We start from the raw sequence: 23,496 nt of genomic DNA, 5'->3' as shown, positions 1-23,496 counted from the left end.
TAAAGAGAAAAAAAGAAAAAAAGAGAGAGACCGTGACACTATTTTTTAAATAGTGAGATGATGACATTTGACCGTTGAATAAGATGACATTTACCCTCTCAATTTCAAGGTTTCATGACTAATATGGATCGAACCGTATAATACACTTGGTTTTGGTGGGTGAGTCTCACAACAGAGATTTTCTACATATACAAAGACTTGAACTCGAGACATGCTTAAGCGGTATCAAGCCGCATACCACTTTAAAAGAAAAAATAGAGAATAACTTTAGTTGAAAATTATTTTAATATATCTGATTTAAGGGGAAAAAAGAAGAAGATATGCCATAATTTTACAGAAAGCATGTACGTTAAAGGGAGATCACAAGCAAGAGAGACGTTGGACAAGTTGTGGGAGAAACGTCGTTTTCCCTTTGGTTTTGGCACTTAAGACCCCACAAGTTGATTAATTAAACAATATCATCAAACTAATTATATTAAGCATATTTCGTGCTTGATTTGATTCCTTAATCAGACAAAAGAATTCGACAAATCCAAACGATTATTTGCCAAAGTGATGAAAAGTAAAATCCTTTTCACGTGCAATGTGTTTGATCCAAATCAAGCCATTAGCCATTGAATAATAAATTTTATTAAATTATTGTGATCAAACTTTGAGAAGTTAGACCCAAAAAATTGTGACCAACGTGATCTCATTCTTGTTCTTGCGGTAGATTAAAAGGCTTCGACTTTCTATTTGACTGGAAAACATTTGTAATTATATTTTTACTTAATCAATGTTGATTTATATTTCTTTATTCTAATACATCTGAAAAAAAACCCAAAGATGACAAGAAAACCAAAATACTATGTATTATTATTAATGTATTATATTATCTGTTACTTTGTAACTTTGGTCCTTGGTCAAGGCCTCTGACAAGTTGGTCATCACCACAAAAATAAATTAATAATAATTTCCATAGATTTTTTTATTGAAATAGATTAGGGTAACTAAGCATTTAATACTTAAATTATCAGTTTTGGTCCGTTTTAGTACTTAAATTTTTTAATTTTTTTTCAAAATCATGCATATCGTTTAGTTTTTATTTTATTTTAATACTAGTTAAAAAAACTTAATATTAAGTTTTGAAAAGTTTAAAAGTTTAGGTATTAAAATAGACTAAATTTGATAGTTTAGGTACTAAATGCGTTATTTTTTGACGACGAGATACTAAAATGACACAAAAATTAAACGTTATGTATGCTTTTGAAAATATTGAAACTGTAGGTACTAAAACGAATCAAAATTGATAATTTAGATACTAAACTTGTAGTTCACCCAAAAGATTAATAGAATAAAAACTGAAGGAAATATAATAGCTTCGAGTATTCCATTAATCCGGCATGAAATGAGCTATCACTATTAAAACATTAGGTACAATTATGAATTTTGTATTTGTATAATACTCAATTTAAGATTTACTTTTTTATCTTTTAATTTGATATAATTTGATTATCTTATTATTAATAATATTATTTTTCGTTCAAATTACTAATATGATTAAAGAAATTTTGCTAGCCGATTGATGTAAAAAATTATCAAAAATTAAGAAGTTAATGAAATTAGAGAATGTTGTTTGTTCAAACGGAATCTGTCGTTGGGCTAACTAACTAAAAACCCAACAATTAGGCTTGAAAACTTACTAGAATTTACCGGATTGATACATTTTAATTCGATGAGATAGACATTTACTTTGACCCAAACAAACACCCTTATAGATATTGTGTTCGAACACAAAATCTTTAGGAATAACAATATTTTTTTATTCACTGAGATCGTTTAATTCATCCATATAACATCTAATCTGGTCCAACCCAAGATTGGTGGATTAGAACGGCACAAGGAACCACCCAAATTTTTTTTCCTTTAAAAACCGACATTCAACGCGGTTAAATCAAAATCCATAAAATAGCATGGTTTTAAAACATTCAAATACAATGTTTACAAAATAGGAGCTCCAACGTAACAAATCAAATACATGAGGTCAAATAAGTAGACTTTACGACTCAAATACAAGTATGGTCTCTGCGAAGTACATGCCAACTAACAAGTATCTAATACATACTTTGATCAGAATGATCCAAGTTGGAAATCACGACCGACGATAACTCCTCGATCCATCCCCCTATGAACATGCGAACGAAAACACATTCCAAACGCTAAGCTCATGAGCTCAGTGCCTGTAACGCCCCGAATCCCAGGTTAGTAGTTCGGATCAACCCGAAACCCATAAATGGAACCAAAGGGCCCATTGGAATGGTTTGGACTTATTTAAGTTGAGAATGAGATTGAGTTGGGCATAAAGGCTGGTGGTGATTTAAGTTGAAACTAGAAGTAGAGGGACTAAAAGTGTAATTTCCCTTGTTTATTTTGAAAGATGAAAACCCCTTCCCTATGATATATTTTACGTGAACCACTTCCCTTACATTCCCAACAAACACTATTCTTCTTCCTTCTTTATTTTCTCTCTTCTTATTCCTTTATAAAGTTAAGATTGTAAGGATTTCAAGTGTAAGTTTGGTTAACCAAGGTAAGATTATTAATCTCCACCCTTCAAGCTTCAATTCAAGTTCCATTTCTCAAGTTTTAGATTAAGTTCCAAAAATGGGTTTTTGGAAGGTTTAAGAGAATCTATGGATTCTATCTTATTTTTTGTAGATTCAAGTTATAGAAAGTGTTTTTAACTTTAATCCAACCACATAGTCAAGCTAGTAATTCCTTTTCTTACCTTTGATTAGTGAAAGAAGTAGAGAAAGCTTAAGAGCAAGAGGGAAAGATAATTATCCCTTTGGTATTTTAGGGCTTTCCTAGCATCCAAGAATTCAAGGTAACACATTTACAACTTCTTCATATCACTTATGAGTCATTAGAGATGCATTCTAAGTTTAGAGTTGAGTTTTGGAGCATTCATGGTAGATTCAATGTTTTGTGATTTTTAGCATGTTTCAAGCCTTCTTTATGACCCCTAATATCAAATAAAACACTTAAACACTAACTGGGGACCTTAATTGGACTTTTTGGGTGGCTAGTTAGGTGTTTTCATGCCAAAACAGGGCACTTTGTATCTATGGTATCGATACTATAAGAACAATATCGATATTGTTCATCTTTCAGGCAAAAACTAGGCAATTTTAAAGATTTATTATCGATACTCATTCATAGAGTATCGATACCAGGGCAATAGTATTGATACTCGCCATAGGGTATCGATACTGGGGTATTTTTCAAAACATTAAACCTAAATTTGGTATCAATACTCAGGCAAGTATCAATACCCCACCACCTGAGTATCGATACTACATAACCTAAATATCTTATACTAGTATGGGGGTATCGATACCAAAGGTTTAGTATCGATACTGAAGGGTCAGTATCGGTACCCACAAATATATTTCGATAATTAATCCAAGGATTAATGAATCAGACCAGAGATGCCCCACATACTCAGATTAATAACAGATAAGACTCCAAGTGATAACATTAATTTTTATAAGAATAATAGAAATGATAACTGTTAAGATCAAAATAAAACTACCCTTGTTTGTACACTCGGGTCACTTTAGTAAATGATACTAGTATCGAGCAATAGAATCAATCCGAATATCCTTAGGTAGTGTTTGAGGCACTATAAACTGACTAACTAGGGGTGAGGCCAAACACTCGCGAGGGGTGGGTTAATCAAGGGTGTTGTATATGATGTAGAGATTCAGTGCCTCATCCTCAGTAGACTAGATGAATGCGTGAGCTCCGAGATGTAGAAGCCTCAGTCGCAACATGTTGTCTACCATAGAGTAGAGAGTGCAGTATATGAGTATACTCACTATTGCACTTTTTTTACCGGTTAGCTTGAGCATCTATTGAACACTCTCAGTATGACTTAGTTGTTAGTGTGGCACTAGGCTAGAGAGCTCTGCATTTGGAATTTGTTTCCTTACGCATGTTAGTAGGAGGAGCAGTTGAGGAGCTTTTTGTTTAGCTGAGCTATACCAAGTTTCATTGCAGAGTACGCCTCAAGATTATCTTTTAGAGGGCATGTATATTTGTAGACTTTTTTTTGTATATTAAATTCATTACTCATTTTAAAGTGGTATGCATATTTTGATTTAATTATTGTGGGAGCTCCTGATGTAAAGATTTTATATAACGATAGTTGATTATTTTATTATGAGAAATATCAAAGAAATCATTTTATTTAAAAAAAGTCAAGAAAATTTTGGTTAGCCATTCCAGTGGTTCTGTGTAGCATTCTAATTGGTCAACTGTGTATCGTACTTGTTTAGGATGTTATTGTGCCACACAAATAACTCTAACATGTTGTATGCATTCGCCACATGGGCATGCAAGCAAGTATAATCATGAACATGCAATCAAACAACACACACAAAGAGGTAGGCAGTCATGGTGTAGTCGGAGGGTCACATAGCATCTTGGGACTTACACCCCTCTATCATACTTAAGGTACCTAAGATAATACCGAGTCACTTTGCATAATAATCTTTATATAGAAAATCCAACATTGTTTAGTACTTGGGACACCTCGAGGTCACATAGCATTGGAGCCTACGTCCTGCTACTATATTTCTCAGAGTACCTGGGATGCCTCCGGGGACACATAGCATCAGAGACTACGTCCAACTAGAATTTAAAGTGCATAAGCATTAACTTAACACATGGATGTCCCAATCACACAAAACGACGTCTTACATCTAAGGAAATTAGGGTGTCCTTATCGGTTTCAGAACTTCACACAAAGGCTAGTGTTATGCCATTATTAATTTATGTCGATCTCAAAGATTATTTGTTGTTCTCACTTTTAGTCTTATTAGGGAAGTTTCAAAGACCTTTTCTCCCTTCCCAAGAACTTAACATTCAATCGGTTTCATACCCAATCAAGGACGAAGGTATCGATACTGGCCATATAGTATTGATACTGACCTCAGAGGGTATCGATACTACCCCGAGTACTGATAACAAAAATGGCTTCGATATTATAAAAATATGCTTGGTATTGATACTCTTACTCAGAGTATCGATATTCCAACCTTTGGGTATTGATATTAACCCCAGTACCGATACCAAAATGGTTTTGATATTTTAGAAAATACCCAGTATCGATACTCTTATTGAGAGTATCGATGTTCTACCCTTAGTATCGATATTCCCATGACTATCAATACCAAAAATAGCTACTGGAATTTGAGTTGCTAGACTAGTATCGATACCTATAGAACAATATTGATACAACATGAACATGTATCGATACTCAACACTTAATCTCCCCTTATTTTTAGGCCATTCAAAGAGCATTATCGGTACAATTCATACAATACTGATACTCAAGTCCATAACCAACCTATTTCCCACGAAAATAAACCCTCAAACCCAACCATTCATCACTTAAGGTTATTAAACGTTATGAGAAGTGTTTAGAAGTCTTAGGGGGTCATAATATGTTGTTTAACTAGTTTATTCACCTTAAAAACACCTAAAGCCAAAATAAAGCGAAATTCACCCAACATGCTCAATGTACCCATACAAGTAAACAAACACATGAGATGGCATGCATACGGTACAAAAGGATCATAGGTGCATTACCTTACTCCCAATCTGCCAAAAGAACACATGAATTTAACAACATGATTTCTAAACTCTAAAAATGAATTTGGGGCTCTAAAAACCCTAAACCCCAAAACCCACTCTTAAACCCACATTTATGGTTTTCCATGGCCAAAACTTAAGAGAATGGGTTTGGGAGGAAGCTATAGGATTAAGGATTCCATTTCTTACCTTATATTTTCGGATTGGAGAGGAAAAGGTTCATAAAGTTATCACATTTACTTAATCAATAAGAGAGGAGATGAAGAATGGAGCTTGAATGGAGAAGAGAAGAAGACAAGTTAGGATGAAAATGAGGCTCTCACTTTTCCTTGTTTCTTCCCGAGTGACATCATAAAATTGAACGAATTCAACTTTTGAAACAATTGGGGGTTAATTGCTCTCCTAGTCCTCATCCTATCATTCCCAAACAAAAAACACCTTTTTTAGGTTTTAATGGGCTCAAGCCCAAACTAAAATAAGCCAAACTTAACCCAACACTTCTAAATGGTATCGTGACCTACCTAAAATTCACCCGAGTTTATCCGAAATTACTAACCCAAAAATCGAAACGTTACAGTGTGCCAATTGAGTATTAAATAAGTGTAGTCGTATGACTCTTTGGATTTCGAGCATTCCATACATCTATATCAAAGTATTTTTACATTGTAATTTTTAAATATTTTATAATTATTCGATATTTAATATTTTATAATTTTTATTTACTTTTTCAATTTTTAAGTAATGTTTTTATTTTATTCTAATATTTTTAAAATTTAATAAAATTTTAAACTCTTAAATTTTTAATTAAAGATTAAATAAATAATTAAACGTTTTATAATAAATCAATTATATTATCATATTCAATAAAAACCAATTAAGCATCTTTCATATTTTTTAATAAAAAAACTAGTTTTACTAAAAGAAAAATACTTAGAAGTATAATGAATGCTTATGATTATAATCATAAACTAAACACATAATTATAATATTTTCCTATAACTATTAATACAAGAAACTAACCATTTGAGATCATACATGACCATATAAGAAAATGTTAAAAGTCAAACCAAAATAATGGCAATAAAGATAGATATGATTAGATCTGATTGCATCGGCAAACGAACTACAAAAAAGGATGAGAACTACTCAAAGACCGCCGACATATCACATATAAGATTCGAGCAACGTGAGAAAACTATATACGAGTGTAATTTCTCATCTCAATTTAATCCGAGGGTCTAAAGTAGAAAAATCACTAGTGTAATAAATAAGCGTCATCTTGATCAGTCGAGGCGTCGTCAAATCCACACCTGAGAAAAAGATGAAAAACGACTAAAAACGTTCGAAAGGCAGAAAACATAGAGAAAAACATACTATAAAGACAAAGTTATTAAAAACTAAAAATCAAAAGGCAATTGAAAATATAAAATAAAAAATATCGACGATCGACAACCAACACTAATATTAGTGTCGTCGTTGATCGAGTAAATATAAAGAAAAGAATGACCTTTCACATTATTATTTATATATAAATTATTTCTTCAATATTTTGGATAACCCATCAAAATTATAATAATCATCGACAATTATTATTCAAAAGATAATACTAATACAAACAATGAAATTCAAAAAAGTAATATGATAACTAAAAGAGAAAATACTACTTATTTGAGACTACTGCAAAAATAAAATTATTCTTTTTATTTTTAAAGAAAATGGAAATCATTAAAAACTTCTTATAAGACTTATAAAGGAAAAAAGTGCCTTAGGACATGGCGTTTTCCCGAAAAATCACCTTTTCCAAGTAATATTCTCGATCAGGTACCGTTCAGACATGGGGTAAGGCGCGCCCCCTGTAGCGCGCCTTATGCTGACATGGGATACACGTGTGTAAAGCGTGGCCCCTGGGGAACGCCTTAGGTATAGCGCGGGGCAGACGCCGCGCCTTACCTGTAAATCTTCCACGCGTCAGAAAGGCGCGCCCCCTGCGGCGCGCCTTAGGTATAATTACCCACCTACCCCGACTCTTCACACCCCAATCTCTCCCTATAAATACCCCATCCTCAATCACTTTCATCACACCAAATTCTCTCAATTTCTCTCAACTTCTCTCAAATACTCTTATAATCTCTGTCTAAGGTATATTTTATTATATTTTTACTATTTTGTATTTAATTTATTTAAGTTTTTAATTTATTTAATATTTTACTTAATTAATTTTTTTGCAGATATAAAATGGAAGACGGTCTACTTCACTTGAATGGAAATCATATATTTCGATACTTTGCTGATACGGTAACATTTTAACGTTTTAATTTAATTTAAATTATTAGTAATAGTTTGTTTATTTATTTAATGCATGATTATTAGATTAAGAATTAAAATTGTAATTATTTAATTTTAGGAGAAGGACCGTGTATTAGATCCTTTTATTAGGAACCTTAAGTTAGTGATACCTAGCCGTGTCTTGTCGTATTTAGTAGAGGTTGGATTCGGTTACATAGGTAGATATCAGGTCACTGTAAGATAGAACCAGACCTTATTTCTGCCTTAGTAGAGCAGTGGAGGCCGGAGACCCACACATTCCATCTTCTGTGCCGAGAGTGCATGATTACACTTGAGGATGTTGCTATGCACCTGAGGCTTCCGGTGGATAGAGATTTGATATCAGGGATCACGTAGGGTTCTTGGACTACTTTGTGCCAGGAAAATCTAGGACGTGTCTCGGAAAATTTTAACGGTGGTTAGATACCGCTAAATTGGTTAGATGCCAATTTTTGGGAGTTGAGCGAGGACGCCTCTGATGATGAAGTTAAAATGTATGCACGCATGCATACTGCAGCTGATAGGAGGGTTGCTGATGCCGGACAAATCGCGCAACCAAGTTCACTGCATATGTTTGCGACATCTTGGCGACTTTCATCTGGCGGATCACTCAGTTGGGGCTCGATAGTTTTGGCTTTATTGTACAGGGAGATGTGTCGAGCCACTGACTACAGGAGAAATACTATCGACGGATGTCTCCTGCTGCTGCAGTCTTGGGCATGGTATCGATTGCCTTTTTTATGTCCCGTTGTCAATAACTCATTCGTATTTCCGCTACTATTGAGGTAATTATAAAACTGATTTCGTTTATTAATCATTTTATATAGTGTATAATAAATTTTGTTTTCCTTGAATAGTGGTCTACTGATAGGAAAAATCATCAAGAGCTATCTGATGATTTAGAAAAAATTAGGGTTCTAATAGACCAGAAGGCTGGCACACAGGTCTGCATTTTAATGTTTAAAAATCGAATTTAGATTATAGTTATATAATTAGATTATTATTTTGATAAAAATTATATATATTTGTTTTAGTTTGAATGAGTGTCATATTCTAATGATGATGTGAGGATGGTGATCCCACCTGAGTTGAGGGGCCCATTAGATGTTTGGATGACGATGATCCCTTTGATCTGTTATGCGACCATCGAGTGGCAATCCACTGATAGCGTGCTCCGGCAATTTGGTTGTTTTCAACCAATTCCGGAAGCACCTCATAATATGGACGAGTTGCATAGCACAGATAGACGTGGCAAGACCGATACTGATTGGCTGGTGAGGCATCATGAGTGGGTCGTGCTGTGGGAGGGTCGACATCGGTGCCTTCCCCGTAGAGATCCCATTTTTACTGACCTCTTAATGGTTGCTGATGGTTATTATGAGTGGTTCAATAGTAACGGGAAACCGTTTCTGCTTCCCGAGGATACGCGAGGGCGGACCTTTCCACGACGTCGACAAAGACGTTCACCGACACAACACCATCATCCTCTGACTCGTGGACGGAGAGCAGGTGCTTCCGATTCATCCTCAGCTGCACCAGCAGGACATTCACAACAACCACCGTCTACAACGACTTACATATCATAGCCATATGTTATGCCACCGCCATTCCCTTACCCGATGTCGCCGCCGCTACTTCACAGAGTTATATGACCCCTCCTGAAGGCTATTATGGGTCTATGTTTGTAGATATGACTTGGGGTTCATATGCTGGATATTTGGCGGGTTCAGCCTCATCACCCATGGCCGTAGCACAAACACCTCCTGTACAGTTTTCACACTCAACAATGTATGGGTTTTATGAGTTTTCCCAGTTTTCGCAGGCCGGTGGGATAGTCAGTCATACACCTCCAAAGTCCTTATTCTATGGAGGTGCTTCATCATCATTCCTCGTCAATAAAATTTAGCTGCTCAGGACGAGGACGAGGAGGACACGATGATAATGATGATGGTGATGATGATGATAGAGAGGAGTCACAACCAGTGATATGAAGAAATCCTCCTCAAGACCAACAACCACCGCCATGCAGAATACATTCGCGTCGCAGGCATCGATATATTTTGTTTTTTTATTATATTTATATTTAGTACTTTTTATTGTAGTTTTTCATTGGACTTTTTATTGTAATTTTTTTATTTATCATTTAATACTTACTTTAATTCGTTAATATGGTTGGATTTATTTTAATTTATTTTGTTAAATTTGTTGGACTTTTTGTTAATTTATTTTTCTTAATTTTGTTTATTACTATTTAATATTAGTTATTGTAATTTGGTTATCATTTTCCATTTAATACTTATTGTATCGTTAATATAAGTTATCTCGTATAATTGTATCGTTTTTTAATCTTCATCAGCGGTTATCGAATAACATTAACTTGAAGTAAATGCAAATTAAAGTACAATAATTATTATTTGATAAACAACTACATCATTTCCTCATCAATTGTTACTTGATGACAACAGAAGTGGTCATGTTTTTATAGTGTATCCTGGGTTTCTACAATGCCCACATCTTCTGTCTTTTCTAGATCTTTCTCGAATATCTATATCGCAATGAATTTGATTGGATTTTAGACAACCACGCTCCCTCAATAAACTCATATTTGGTACAATCAGAAGCTAATCTTGAACCTCATAAGGGTCTTTGTCATTACCTATGGGGGGAACTCAAATTCGTATACCTTAAAAACTTCATATAGTAGGTATACGAGATCCACAAAATGGTTATAGTCTTGACGTGTATGCGAGCAAGTTGCTATCACATGAGAGCATGGATACTTCAGAGCTTAAAAAAACCCGCAGTCACACGTTATTTCCCTTAGATTTACTCTTAACGACACAGCTTCAATCCCTTGAAGAGGTCGCGGTAACTCTGTGACATGAAACATTTCATGCCTTCTAGAGAAACTTGTTACAGACATTCCATTTGATGCAATAATTTTTTTGTAGATCTCCAACTAATCTAGGGTGATAGACATGACCGCCTTGCATCCAGGTTTGAGCTTGTCCCCCGAGCTTCGCAAAAAGCGCCCATAAACGAAAATATGTAGTCTTTACCAAAGCCGCTATAGGTAAGTGACGTGCACCCTTTAAGGTTGAATTGATTGCCTCTACCAAGTTGGTCGTCATGTGTCCATATCGATATCCACCATCATATGCGTTCGTCCACATTTCTTTATCGATGAGGCTGATGTAATCGTATCATTCCTTGTTCTTTTCCCGCAAATCTTGAACATTGATTCAATCGTTCGAGGAAGTTGTTCGTAACCTGATCAAAAAATGTATAACTTACTAACCTGATCAAAAGGTTCGAAAGAAAACAAACTACATCAAATTCACTTACCCATGCGCACAAGTAATTGGCGCTCATCATTCTTCTTGTATCTTCCATGGTAGTTCACAGCAATGTGTCAGAGACAATACCTATGTTGGACAAAGGGTGTTGCCATATTGGACCCAAAGACTCCATTGCTGCTTTGATCCTAGCTCCGCGATATGAAATGACACATATTTTTTCCCTCGTGATAACATGTACACGTAAATTTCAGAGGAAAAAACCCCATGAATCTGTATCTTCTCATTCGACAAGAGCAAAAGCAACTGGAAGAATATTGCGATTGCAATCTTGGACAACTGCCAATAATAAAATTGCTTGTATTTTCCATACAAGAAAGTCTCGTCAATTTGGAACACATGCTTGCAGTATTTGACAACATTAATGCACTTTGGGTAAGTCCAAAAAACCTGGTAGAATTGGCATTGATCGCGGAGAACTCGATCATTATGGTATGCATAGGAGGGTTTCGAAGTCCACAATTGTCCCAGGATTCAACGTCCGCACCAGTTGGAAGTTCATTGTAAGATGCATCCTATTCGCCATGAAGTTTGACAATGTCATTTTGTTTTGCCAACCAAGCTTTTTTATAGGAGACAGTGTACCCATACTGCGATTGTATAGCTGAAATCAACACTGCAACAACTATATGAGAGCTTGTTTTTACCATGGGCATGATGGCTTGGCATATCACTTCAGAGTCCAAGCTGGGATGATCTTGGTTGACCCCTCCAGCACAATATGTGTGAGGACCGTTGTATACTGTTAGCTCCCATCTGTTGTTTTTCCTCTTCATCTTCGATACACGAACCATCCAATTGTATCCGTTTTCGCGTCAGACACAATAACATACATATTTTTCGGGCGTGGAGCGGTCGACTCTGGACTGAACATAATTACTGATATTTTCCGCTTCTTCTTTGCTTGAAAACTCCATGCCTAAAGATAACTCACCATTATTTATTGATGAGTAATATCTATAGTCACCGAGATGAGACATATCCACAAATTCTGGCCCGTACATTGCACCATAATCAGCTTCATACATGTGTGTTGAAGGGTCAATTTGTGACACATTTCCTGGAACTTCATCTACATCATCATCATCATCATCATCGAAGTTGAATTGCGGTGATTATGGGTGAATGAATAGTCCAGTCTCAGCACCATCCGCACCAGGCTCACGAAGCGGTTATTCTGGTGGAGATGATGGTTCCTCCATGCTCTCCACATTTAGGTCGAAGAACCTACTACTTGCACGCCTTCCCCTTGAACTGGAAGGCATATCGATATTGAGATCGAAAAATCTCGCAGTCGAATGTCTCCCCCTGGAACTTGAAGCCATCGTGTCAAATGGAAACTGCACAGATTGTTGCGGTGATGGCATCTCCATATTAAGGTCAAAGGGATTTGCAGATGAATGCCTTCCCCTTGAACTGGATGCGATGTTGCCATACATATTGTTCGTCGACCCACCTTGGTTCATATCGTAAGGAGTTGCGATGAATGTCTCCCCATTATGGCATTAAAATCATTGCATATTACTGTCGTCGGGCTGTCAACTTGATCAACTTGTTCAGCGAGCCCATAATGGGAGCTTAATGATTGACCCTGAACAGCACGCACTTAAACAAAATTTGCATACATCTCAATATCGGTGTCTGAATAATTACTTTGAGCTTCAACCATCATTTCCACATCATCATTGTTCAAAAGTTTGAACGCTGTATAAGTTAATGGCAACAACGATGTTGGAAATCTGTACTGCAACGACGACATTCTTCTACTACTTCCAACATGGATCTTCCTCGAAATCTTCGTTATCAACTCCTCAAGAGTTATGTTTCTCTTGAATGATATTTTAACACACTCATTTGATACGAAAACAACGCCGGTTTCATCTTTTCGAATTTCACCATCATAATAAACAATATCTGAAAGTCGCGTCATTCTTTGAGTTTAAAGGTGCGACAATATTATATATGCAAAAATAAAACAACTAAAACAAACCTGATTAAATAAATAATATATGAACAAAAATATAACACAATAAAATTTTTACACATAAACGTAAATAATTTAAATAATATAATTTTATATTATTATCTGTACCACAAAACTATTTCGACGTATTCTCCCACTTTCTAATTTTACAAACACAGAAATTAATTGACAACAATTAGTATAATATTTTTTCAAATAATCATAATAAACAATAAATATAATAAAAAAATTATCACAAAATTACCTTATAACGAAAAATCGCACGAACTTCTGAATCAAATATGAGAAGATTGTCGGATTGTTGTATTAATTTTTTTTTCTGTTGAGAAGAAATGTGAGGAGTTACCGGGGGAAAGGATATTTATAGCCGGGAAAAGCTACAAGACGCTGTACCTGCACCGCGCCTTACATAATTATATCAGATAAAGCTAAGACGCGGCCCCTGGTCTGCACCTAATATAATTGTGTCAGAATTAAAGGTAATGCGCGGCCCCTACCCCGCGCTATACTCCTACATGGCCTAAGGCGCGCCCCAGAGGCCGCGCTTTATACACGTGTATCCCATGTCAGCATAAGGCGCGCCTCAGGGGCGCGCCTTACCCCACGTGGCACCAAATCAGCGTACAGCTTCAGGGGGCGCGCCTTTTTACAAATGGTGTTAGATCGAGAAATATAGTCTGAATGGTGCCTGATCGGGAATATTAAATGTTAAAGGTGATTTTTCGAGAAAAATGCCTTAGGACATTGCATTTTGAGAAGAAGAAGAATTGAATACAATAGACGTAATAATCTCGAGACAAACCAAGTCAAAATATAAAGTATTTTCAGAATATAGGACAACTCACTTAACAAAATATGTGTCACAGTATTACAAACTCTAAAAACAAAACATACTTTATAATTTAAATTAACATCTAAAATTCTTTAATCCTTTATACATTAATTGTTTCATCTCAATAACTCGTTTATGATAATTTGCATCCTAGTATTACGAGTGCTTGAAATAATGAAATCTTTTAATTTATTTTTAATCAGCAAAATTATCTTAATTATATATATATAAGTAAAGTTTAGGGTAAACTGTTTATTTGATCATCCAGCTATTACTTAGTTTTAATATTATCACTCAATTATTATTTCTTTCAAAATCATACATAAAGTTACGTTTGGATTCTGTTTTAGTTACCCATTTTTAAAATATTAACGGTGATGCTAACATGTCATCATAAGATAATGTCACGTCAGTACCACCATCAATTTTTTAATGACGAATATTAAAACAAAAAAAATTAATGTTAAATATGGCTTTAAAAACTAATAATTATATTATCAAAACATAACTAAACAATAATTATATGTGACCAAATAAATAACTTATTCTAAATTTTAACAGCCAGCTGACGGTAATGATGAGGATGGAGCTCCTTAGCAAATAATATCCAAGACATAAATTTATATATATTGTGAAGCTCAACCTTTAAGCCAATCTAGTCGGGAAATTGTTCTAAAAGTGGCTATATTTAATGTTTGAACACAACGAAACAATAACTCTACTAATTCCTTGATCAGCCAGGAATTTGCTTCATCAAGCTGCATACTGTTATGGTCCTGTCTAGGATGAACGCGAAAATTTATGTTAACAGATATAAATTAAAAAGTTATATAAAAAATTTAAGAGGTATAGAGTTATAAAATTTTAAGAATGCAAAATTAAATAATTAATAAAAAATAAAAAAATAAATAAAATATAAAAAAATTAAAAAATTCTACGTGACGACCCCAACACCTCCCTCAGTCATCCCTGATCTCAACCCTTTACTCTTTTACCATTCCTTTAATTTTAAAACAATTAAACTTAAAAATTAAGGGTAAATTATACAAATGGTCTCTCAATTACAATGTCATGTTTTGTTCAATCTTTTGACTATTAAAAAATTATAAAATGATCATTTGACTATAAGGCAATGTTTTGTTAAATCCTTAAACTATTAAAAGTTATAAAATGATCATCCGATTATTCATATATTTCAAACTCGTCATTTTCTATTAAAAAAAGTAATGATCTTGTGAGTTGGATATGAACCTAATGACCAAGATATGATAAAATCTTATTCCAAAATTTCAAACGACTATACAAAATAAATTTTATCATATCCAAGTTAACATGTTAATGTCCAATTTAGACGACCGTTAATACATTAACGAAAAAGGATATGTTTAGAGTATATGAATAGTTGATTGATTATTTTGTAATTTTTAATAGTCGATGAATTCAACAAAGTAGTTTTATGTAGTCGTGGCCAACCCTTAGGCGAGTTCCTTTTCACTGCGGTGTCACCGAAGTTAGAAGCCATTGTTGCCCAGGAAGCTTTGTTGGCTGCTGAATAAATTTTAGTATCTTTTATATATATATATATATATAAGTAATACAGAGATCATTTGTTTACTTCATCCAAAAATAATTTTAATATTTACTTTAATTTAAAATATAAAATGTTAGGGAAAATATAGAATTATATAATTAATTAGGCCAACTAGAGTTGGTTTTATTGGAAGAAAATATAGGGATTGGTATTGGGAGCTAAAATCAAACGATGGTAGGTAGAAAGACATTAAATGCCATGATGCAATTAAATTACCATTTATTATGGTTAGGTATATTAATGAACTGGTTAGTAATTAGCTTTCATGCAGCAACCATAATAAAGCTCATTGTTTGACAAAGTTTAGGTGAATGCAGTTTTCACACATTTATATGACAACAATATTGCATTTTGTTTTATTTTATTGGTACGTCACTATCCTTTTTCTTATCATATATATGCCTACATTAACTTGAGTCTTTCTGATCTTTGCCATCCTTTTCCAATATACATACGCTCAATTTTCTACTAATAATTAAATTCTAATACATCTACCTTATTTACAAAATTATAGTAAATGCATTGGATATCAAAGCTAGAATAACTTGAATTCCCCCCCGCCTCAAATGGATATATTGAGATAAATGCAAGGCTTCTTAGAAGCTGGCAATTGAACAAGGGTATTGCACGTAGGACATCTAGGGTTAAGTTTCATTATCATAACATACGATAAGCACCCGGGGCAATCGGCCGCAACCGGCGAGGCAAACAACCTCTCTTGATCCCCACCGGTGTCTCGCGAACCTTTGATTGGAGGCGAAGAATAAGAAGGCGACAACAAGGATGACTTCCACAACGATGACGAGGAGGATGATGGTGATCGCCTTTTGATCGAATGTTTCTCCACCATTTCGACAGTGCCGTGGCTGGGGCGGTGTGAACTGCGCGACGACGAGACCTCTAAAAAAGTATATCTATAGTGGCGTTTTTCAATAAACGCCACTATAGATGGACTATTGCGGCGTTTTTTCAAAAAAACATCACTATTGTTGCGGTTTTATTGAAAAAACACAACTATAGATGGATTTATTGCGGCGTTTGTCATAAAACGCCACTATTATTACCCGAAATCGAATATATCAGAAAATAGGGGCTCCTTTATAAGAATTTGTACAGGCACCCGAAAACCTAGTCACAGCCCTGCCTTTCGAGCGAATTTTACTTTGTCGAGAGTGCACACGCTCTGATAAGTGGTGGAGGACGATGAGACTAGTTTCAGTTCTAGGTTAGTGTCGTTGAAAAGGTTTATAAAAGTTTTAGAAGGTGGGAAGTTCAAATCTTGAAGCTTTGGCATTGTTTGATTGATTTGGTGTTTGGTTCCATCAGATGATTGTGAAGAATTTGATGAATTGCAGCTTTGCAAGTACACCTTACTAGACTGCAACCATTAATAACAAAATAAATTAATGCATCAAAGAAACTAAAGAAAAAAACAAGGAAAATAACTCATTTATTCATAGATGAGAATTATCAACATACCTTCAAGTCTAGGCGCTTTTCCCATCCATTAGGGACTTGAACATCAAGGTTAAGTTCTTCTAATATATCATTTTTCATATTGATCAAGGCCGAGCAACCGCCTGCGCCACCACCACGGCCTCCGACTCCAAGCAAGTCCCTAGTGATCAAAACCGTTGATTTTGCTCACCGGATGCATTCCTCGTCATGCGATCATCCTTGTACCAGCTTAAAACTCTATGTAAATAGCTAACATCGGCAGCCATAGCCAGAGAGGTTTCTTGAGAAAAAGGAAGTCAGTGTCGAAATGGTTTTTTTTAATATCTTTTCTTTTCATTTTTTTATATAACAATCACTATAGAGATGTATGAGCCATTTATAAGATTTGAAAGGAAATATTACACTTACTTTGTAAATATAAAAACTGAAAAAAATTGAAAGCTCATAATTAGGGTTATTAATGTGAAACTAATTAAATTTCAATTTAAAAAAGAAATAAATTAACCCATTGATTACCTTTTTTTATAATTAATTGTGTAATTTATTGTTTTGCATTTTTATTTATGGTAGGAGAAAGAGCGAGAAATGGAGAGGAATTCGAGAATATTAGGTAAATTATATAATTAGTCACTTTCATTTGAGTTTTATAAATTTTTCTTCGTTGAAGTCAAAAAATATAATATTTGGTCACTTAAGATGTGATCATTGAACATTAACGGTCGTTAAACCTTTAACGGGTTTTTGATGTGGTACAATAAATATATAAAATTAAAATTACATTATTTCCACGTAGATAATATGCGGATTAAGTTTTGGTCACTCCCCTTTCATATTTGTACACTTTTTCACATAAAATTCAAAAAAAATATAAGTTTTAGTCACTTACGTTATTGTTTTATTATGTTTTGGTCACTTACATTATTGTTTTATTAGGTTTTGGTCACTTGGACGGTGAATGTCGTTTGTTTGATTATGTGACCCATTAATAAAATGGTTTAATTTTTATTTCAAACCTACACTTTAGACAACATATTGATTATGGGTTTGTTGTAAATTAAAATTAGTTTAGGAACAACATTTCAATTTTTCCAAATTTTAATAGGTTTTCTTCTCATCCTCATTGTTGTTCATCTTCTCCCTCTTCTTTCTTCAGACATCTCTGCTTCATTGCTCCATTTGCCTTCTTTCAAGGACTCATGCTATATTTCAAGAATAATGCAAGATTTCCAGCTTCCAATAACAAATAATAATACCACAAGTTTAGAGAAAAATGAATTGGTAGGCCTTTAGAGATAAAATGAAGCTGAGTAATCTCATTATACAAACAAAAATTCAATTTCCAAAGATTGAGACTGTAGAATTCCAAATCAAACAAGGAACAAGAAAACAAATCAATGGATCCAAATAAACTGATAACTATATATAACTCTTCGTGGTGATTTTCCTTTCAGAAAACGCCTCCGGTGAAACATAATAAATGGATCCAAACAACCCGATAATTGGATCCATGAATTCATTCACTGAACTCAATCCAAAATCAATGATCTTCAACAACGAATCTTTATTTTTTCTCAAGAACAAGCAATTTTTCGATTCAAGATCCCTACATACAATGTTCTCCTTTTGAATCACCGCTAACATCTATAGCCATTGCGATCTGTCGCACCAGTGCCACCGTGTCGAGCTTCAAGTACCTAATTTCCATGACGATCTGATCAAACAACTCACTCCAGGAGAAATGCTCTAGTAATAAGTGATCGTCGTTTTAATCTTCGTAAATGTTGTGGAGGTCGATCACGTTCGGATGTGACAAAATGTTCTCGACGATCTTCAGATCACGAGGATTTCGTTGGTCAACAACGCGTCAGAGATGGAAACCTGATATTGTGTCGTTAATAACGTTGCCATTGAAGAAGCTCTAGTTTTCTCGGCTGGAGGCGGTCGCATCGCCGTGGTGATGAAACTTTTCAGAGATTTAACGGAGAATTCTCTGTATTTTTCATAATTTTCATTATTTATTTTTGTATTTTTCCTTACAACCCTAAAACCTAAACCTAATATGATCCCTAAACTAATTTAAATTTATAAAAATACCCATAATCAATATTTTGTCTAAAGTTTAGGGCTTAAAATAAAAATTAAACCATTTTATTAATGGGCCACGTCATCAAACTAATGACATTTAATGTTCAAGTGACCAAAATTTAATAAAATAATAACATAAGTGACCAAAACTTATGTTTTTTGAATTTGGTGAGCAAAAGTTTACAAATATGAAAGGAGAGTGACCAAAACTTAATCTACGTATTATCTACGTGAAAATGATGTAATTTTAATTTATATATTTATCGCGTCACATCAACAAACGGTTAAAGGTTTAGCTGTTAACCTTCAATGACCACATCTTAATTAAAATGAAACAAAAGGGACCAAATATTATATTTCTTAAATTCAGTGAGAAAAAATTATAAAAATCAAACAAAAGTGACAAATTTTATAATTTCCCAATAAAATAGAAATGTATGCAAATAAATAGCCACATTAATTGCTTCGGGATACAAGAAGACATCAATTAGAAGTAAACTTATACACATGTGAGTATTTAGAGGAGTGGTTCACGTAAAACATATAATAGAAAGGGGTTTTCAGCTTTTGAAATAAGCAACGTGTAAATTGCACTTTTTCTCCCTCTTCTCTTAACTCAATTTAAAATCATTCTCATCACTTAACTTATTGGGCCCAGCTCAAGCCCACTATCACTAAACTTGGTCTAACTATTTTTAATAGTCTTTTGGTCTCCAAATATGGGTCTTGAGTTGACCCGAACTACTACCTCAAGATTCAGTGTGTTAGAGAGTTTTCAGAGGCTTGTTCTAGGCTTTCAAGTCCCAAATTGAAGGCTTAGATGGTTCAAGTGGATGACACTTTTATGTAAGGCATATACAAACATGTCCTTATGATAGCTGTTGCACAAGATGGTGACAGAAACATCTGCCCATTACATTTGCCATTGTTAAAGATGAGTCCGAGAAAACGTGGAATTTCTTTATGTCAAACTTGCGCTCCCATGTTGTCACTCAAGAGGGTTTTGTATGAGCTCATATCGTTCACATGGGTTGTTGGCCATGATTGATAGACCGAAAAGTAGGTGGTCGCCTCCGCATGCATTTCCTATGTATTGCATACGTCATATTGCTTCAAATGCTATGACGAGGTTCAAGAATAAGAAGATAAAGAAAGAGATTATCAGCATGGGTAACTTATTCAGTTTTAACCTTCATTTTTTGTCTTCGTTTATAATTATTATACTTACACCTAACTATCTTTTCAGGCTACACATTATTACAACCGACCTTTCGTGCAAGATTGGAAAATTTGAAAAAGTATGAAAAAGAGGTGTATAACTTTGCAACTGAGATACATCGGGAAAAATGGGCACACGTGATCGTGTGTAAGTATATTGTGTTGTGGCACACAATTCTGTGCAAGTATACACAATCGATGCAAGTAATAAAATAGTGAGTGAGTATCGTCTCCACAGGGATTTGAGATATTTTAAAAGCAAGTTATAGCAAATAAGGGTTGTCATGAACTAAATCTAAAACTAACTAACTATATATATATATAATGGTATAAAGAAATGAAAGTATAGCTGTGGCAGATGGTATGCATAAATGGTGATGGAATGTTGTGGTAAGAATGGACTAAAGTGGAGTGAAATTGCTACGACAAAAATTGATGAAATTGTAAAAGTGTACTGAGGCAAGAATTTAAGTAAAACGTAAAAGTATGCTAAAGCAATAAAATAATTTGAACTATAGGAAATGAGATAAGACTGACAACCTCACACAATTGAGCCCTTCTATAGATAAATGGTATGGATTTGCTATGGCAAAAATATTCTATGCTAAGGATGATCTCTGCTTCTATGAGTATGTTGCCCGACAGGATTTTCTGAAAATGCTCATAAACTCTCTCAAGCAAGGAACCTGATAAAACTAATGCTACGACAATACCTCTTAATGTGAACTGCAACACTAGCCTATCGACAAAGTACTATCCCTTTTAGTCGAATAAAACCCTCTCATTATCTCTAAGGTGGGTTAGAACTCCCAATCCCGGTTTGGCTCGCTTGCTCACGTAGATCTAACTAGCTCTCTCGATTCTAGGTACCTATACTTAGAAAATGACAATCTTTCAAAAGCTCTTGCAAGACTAAGCATATTACGCTACAACAAACGATAATCTCTCAAAAGCTCCTACAATGATATAGTGCATAAATGATAAAAACAGTGAGAAAAACATCATTTAAACATAGAAACATCAAACCATTCCATTAACATAAAATAAAATAATCCAACACAAATCCAATACCAAATAAGGTAATACATGGTGTGGCTAAGTTCATCAAAAAATATTCAACTTTAGTTCAAGCCCAAATAGATAGAAAATAAAGCACAAGGAGAAGAAAAACTCCCAAATGAACTGCTATTGTGACCTAACTCCACCTCCATGCATGCTAGCAAGCTAGCCTCTCTTGGGGTCTAGTTGCTATCTCCTTCAAGCTCGGCTATGGAGAAAACCATGAAAAGGGGATGAAAAAGGAAGAAGAAAATGGAAATGCGCAGCTGCCTCTCTCTTAGGTCATCTCCCAAAATGCTCTCTTAAAAATATAGGGTACCTTGGTATTTACAGAGGGAATATTTATAGAGTTTTGGGCCCAAAATTCCCTTTGTACCCTATGTGACACCCTTCTCACGTGAATGGGCAGTTATTGTGGCAGGTAGTCCCAAATTTTGTAGCAGGGGTGGTGAATCACATGTGGCTGGACAACTTGGCAAAGATATTTTTGCTATTTTTTCTTCTCTTCTCCATATCTATTATCCATCTTTTGTTGCAGCAAATCTTTCTTTTCTTCTTTTCCACATTACTACAACAACAATTTCTCCAGCATGCTACAGCGGTCACATCTTCTCCTTAAGCTTTCATCCGCCTGCACAATACCATAAAAGCAAGACCTTTCTCTCAGCAACATCAATTTTCAATAAATTTGTGTTGCATCAAGACTTTACCACCAAATGCAACTATATGACCTAAATGCACTCTAAATGCTATGACATGAGCTTTAGAACAAACAATAACCTAAGTAAAAAGGCATAAAATATAGCCATTTCACAGGGTTATCAACAGTCATATGATAATCAAGGTCGATGTTACGGTCATATGACAACCAATCTTGATGAATATATCAATTCAGTGCTAAAATGAGCTATACATCTTCTTGTGGAAAGTATTGTTCGGGAGACATATTTCTGATTGGGTAAAGTTTGGGCAAACAAAGGTGCCCAGGTAGAGACAATGCTTAACTAAGGTGGAAATTGGACTCCAGATCTGGAGAAAGCAATAAACAAAAATCAAACTCTTACAACATCAATGTATGTTCGTAATTTCACCATACTGGAATTCGATTATATTATCTAAGCACTTGTTCGACCACATGAGGGTGGGACTTTTTCCATCTATACTGTGAATGTAAATAGAAGATGGTGTGATTGTGGTTGATTTCAAGCCTTCAGATACCCATGCGCTCACGCATTGCTGCATGTATGCATGTGAATGTAGACACATACATTTACACTGATGATTGTTATAGCTTGCATACTATGCACAACATATATATTTGTGAGTTTAGGTATCTCCCGAACGATAGATATTGGTCACTTACTATCTCTGAAGAATGGTTGCCCAATCCGTAATTACGAAGAAAGTTGAGGGATATTGATGACCCTCAAATAGAGCAAGGTCTGCCAAAGCTATGTGGCCACTGCAGAGGTGAAGGGCACAACAGGAAGCATGTTTACATATCCCAAGATATCGAACAGGACGATAAATCCTTTGTAACCATATTCCCATGTTGTACCAATTTTAAAAAATTAACCAATATCAATAATAATTTCTCATTTTTTTTACGTTTCATATATAATTGCAAACTAGAACGTTTAACTAAAGTAAAATTCATACATTTATTTAAAACATTTTTTTTCAAAAAATATACAACTTTTCCTCTTCTTGATCCTCTTAATTTTTACATTATTTTTCTTATTCTCATTTCTTTCGATGAGTCGTTTACTCCGTCGTCTTGCTAACTCTTCATTCTTCTTATTCTCCTCCTACTCCTTTTTCAACTCCTTGTGTTGATCAAGAATAGACTTTATTGATTCTTTCACCTACTCCTCATTAAAGATGAGCTTGAATTCGAATCATCAATATCAGATTAATCAGACCAAAGATGATATTTTAAAAATTGTCTGAA

The 23,496-nt window shown here is 34.6% G+C and overlaps 1 pseudogene; it reads right to left on the bottom strand.

Moving 5' to 3' along the window:
- Positions 1-16,857: 16,857 nt before the first annotated feature.
- Positions 16,858-17,505, bottom strand: LOC120126484 (annotated as a pseudogene).
- Between the last annotated feature and the right edge of the window lie 5,991 nt (positions 17,506-23,496).

This window comes from Hibiscus syriacus, unplaced genomic scaffold (genome assembly GCF_006381635.1).
Source record: "Hibiscus syriacus cultivar Baekdansim isolate YM2019G1 unplaced genomic scaffold, ASM638163v2 tig00110458_pilon, whole genome shotgun sequence".
Lineage (NCBI taxonomy): Eukaryota > Viridiplantae > Streptophyta > Magnoliopsida > Malvales > Malvaceae > Hibiscus > Hibiscus syriacus.
The sequence above is the reverse complement of the archived record's forward strand: the minus strand, read 5'-3'. Positions and strand labels throughout refer to the sequence as shown.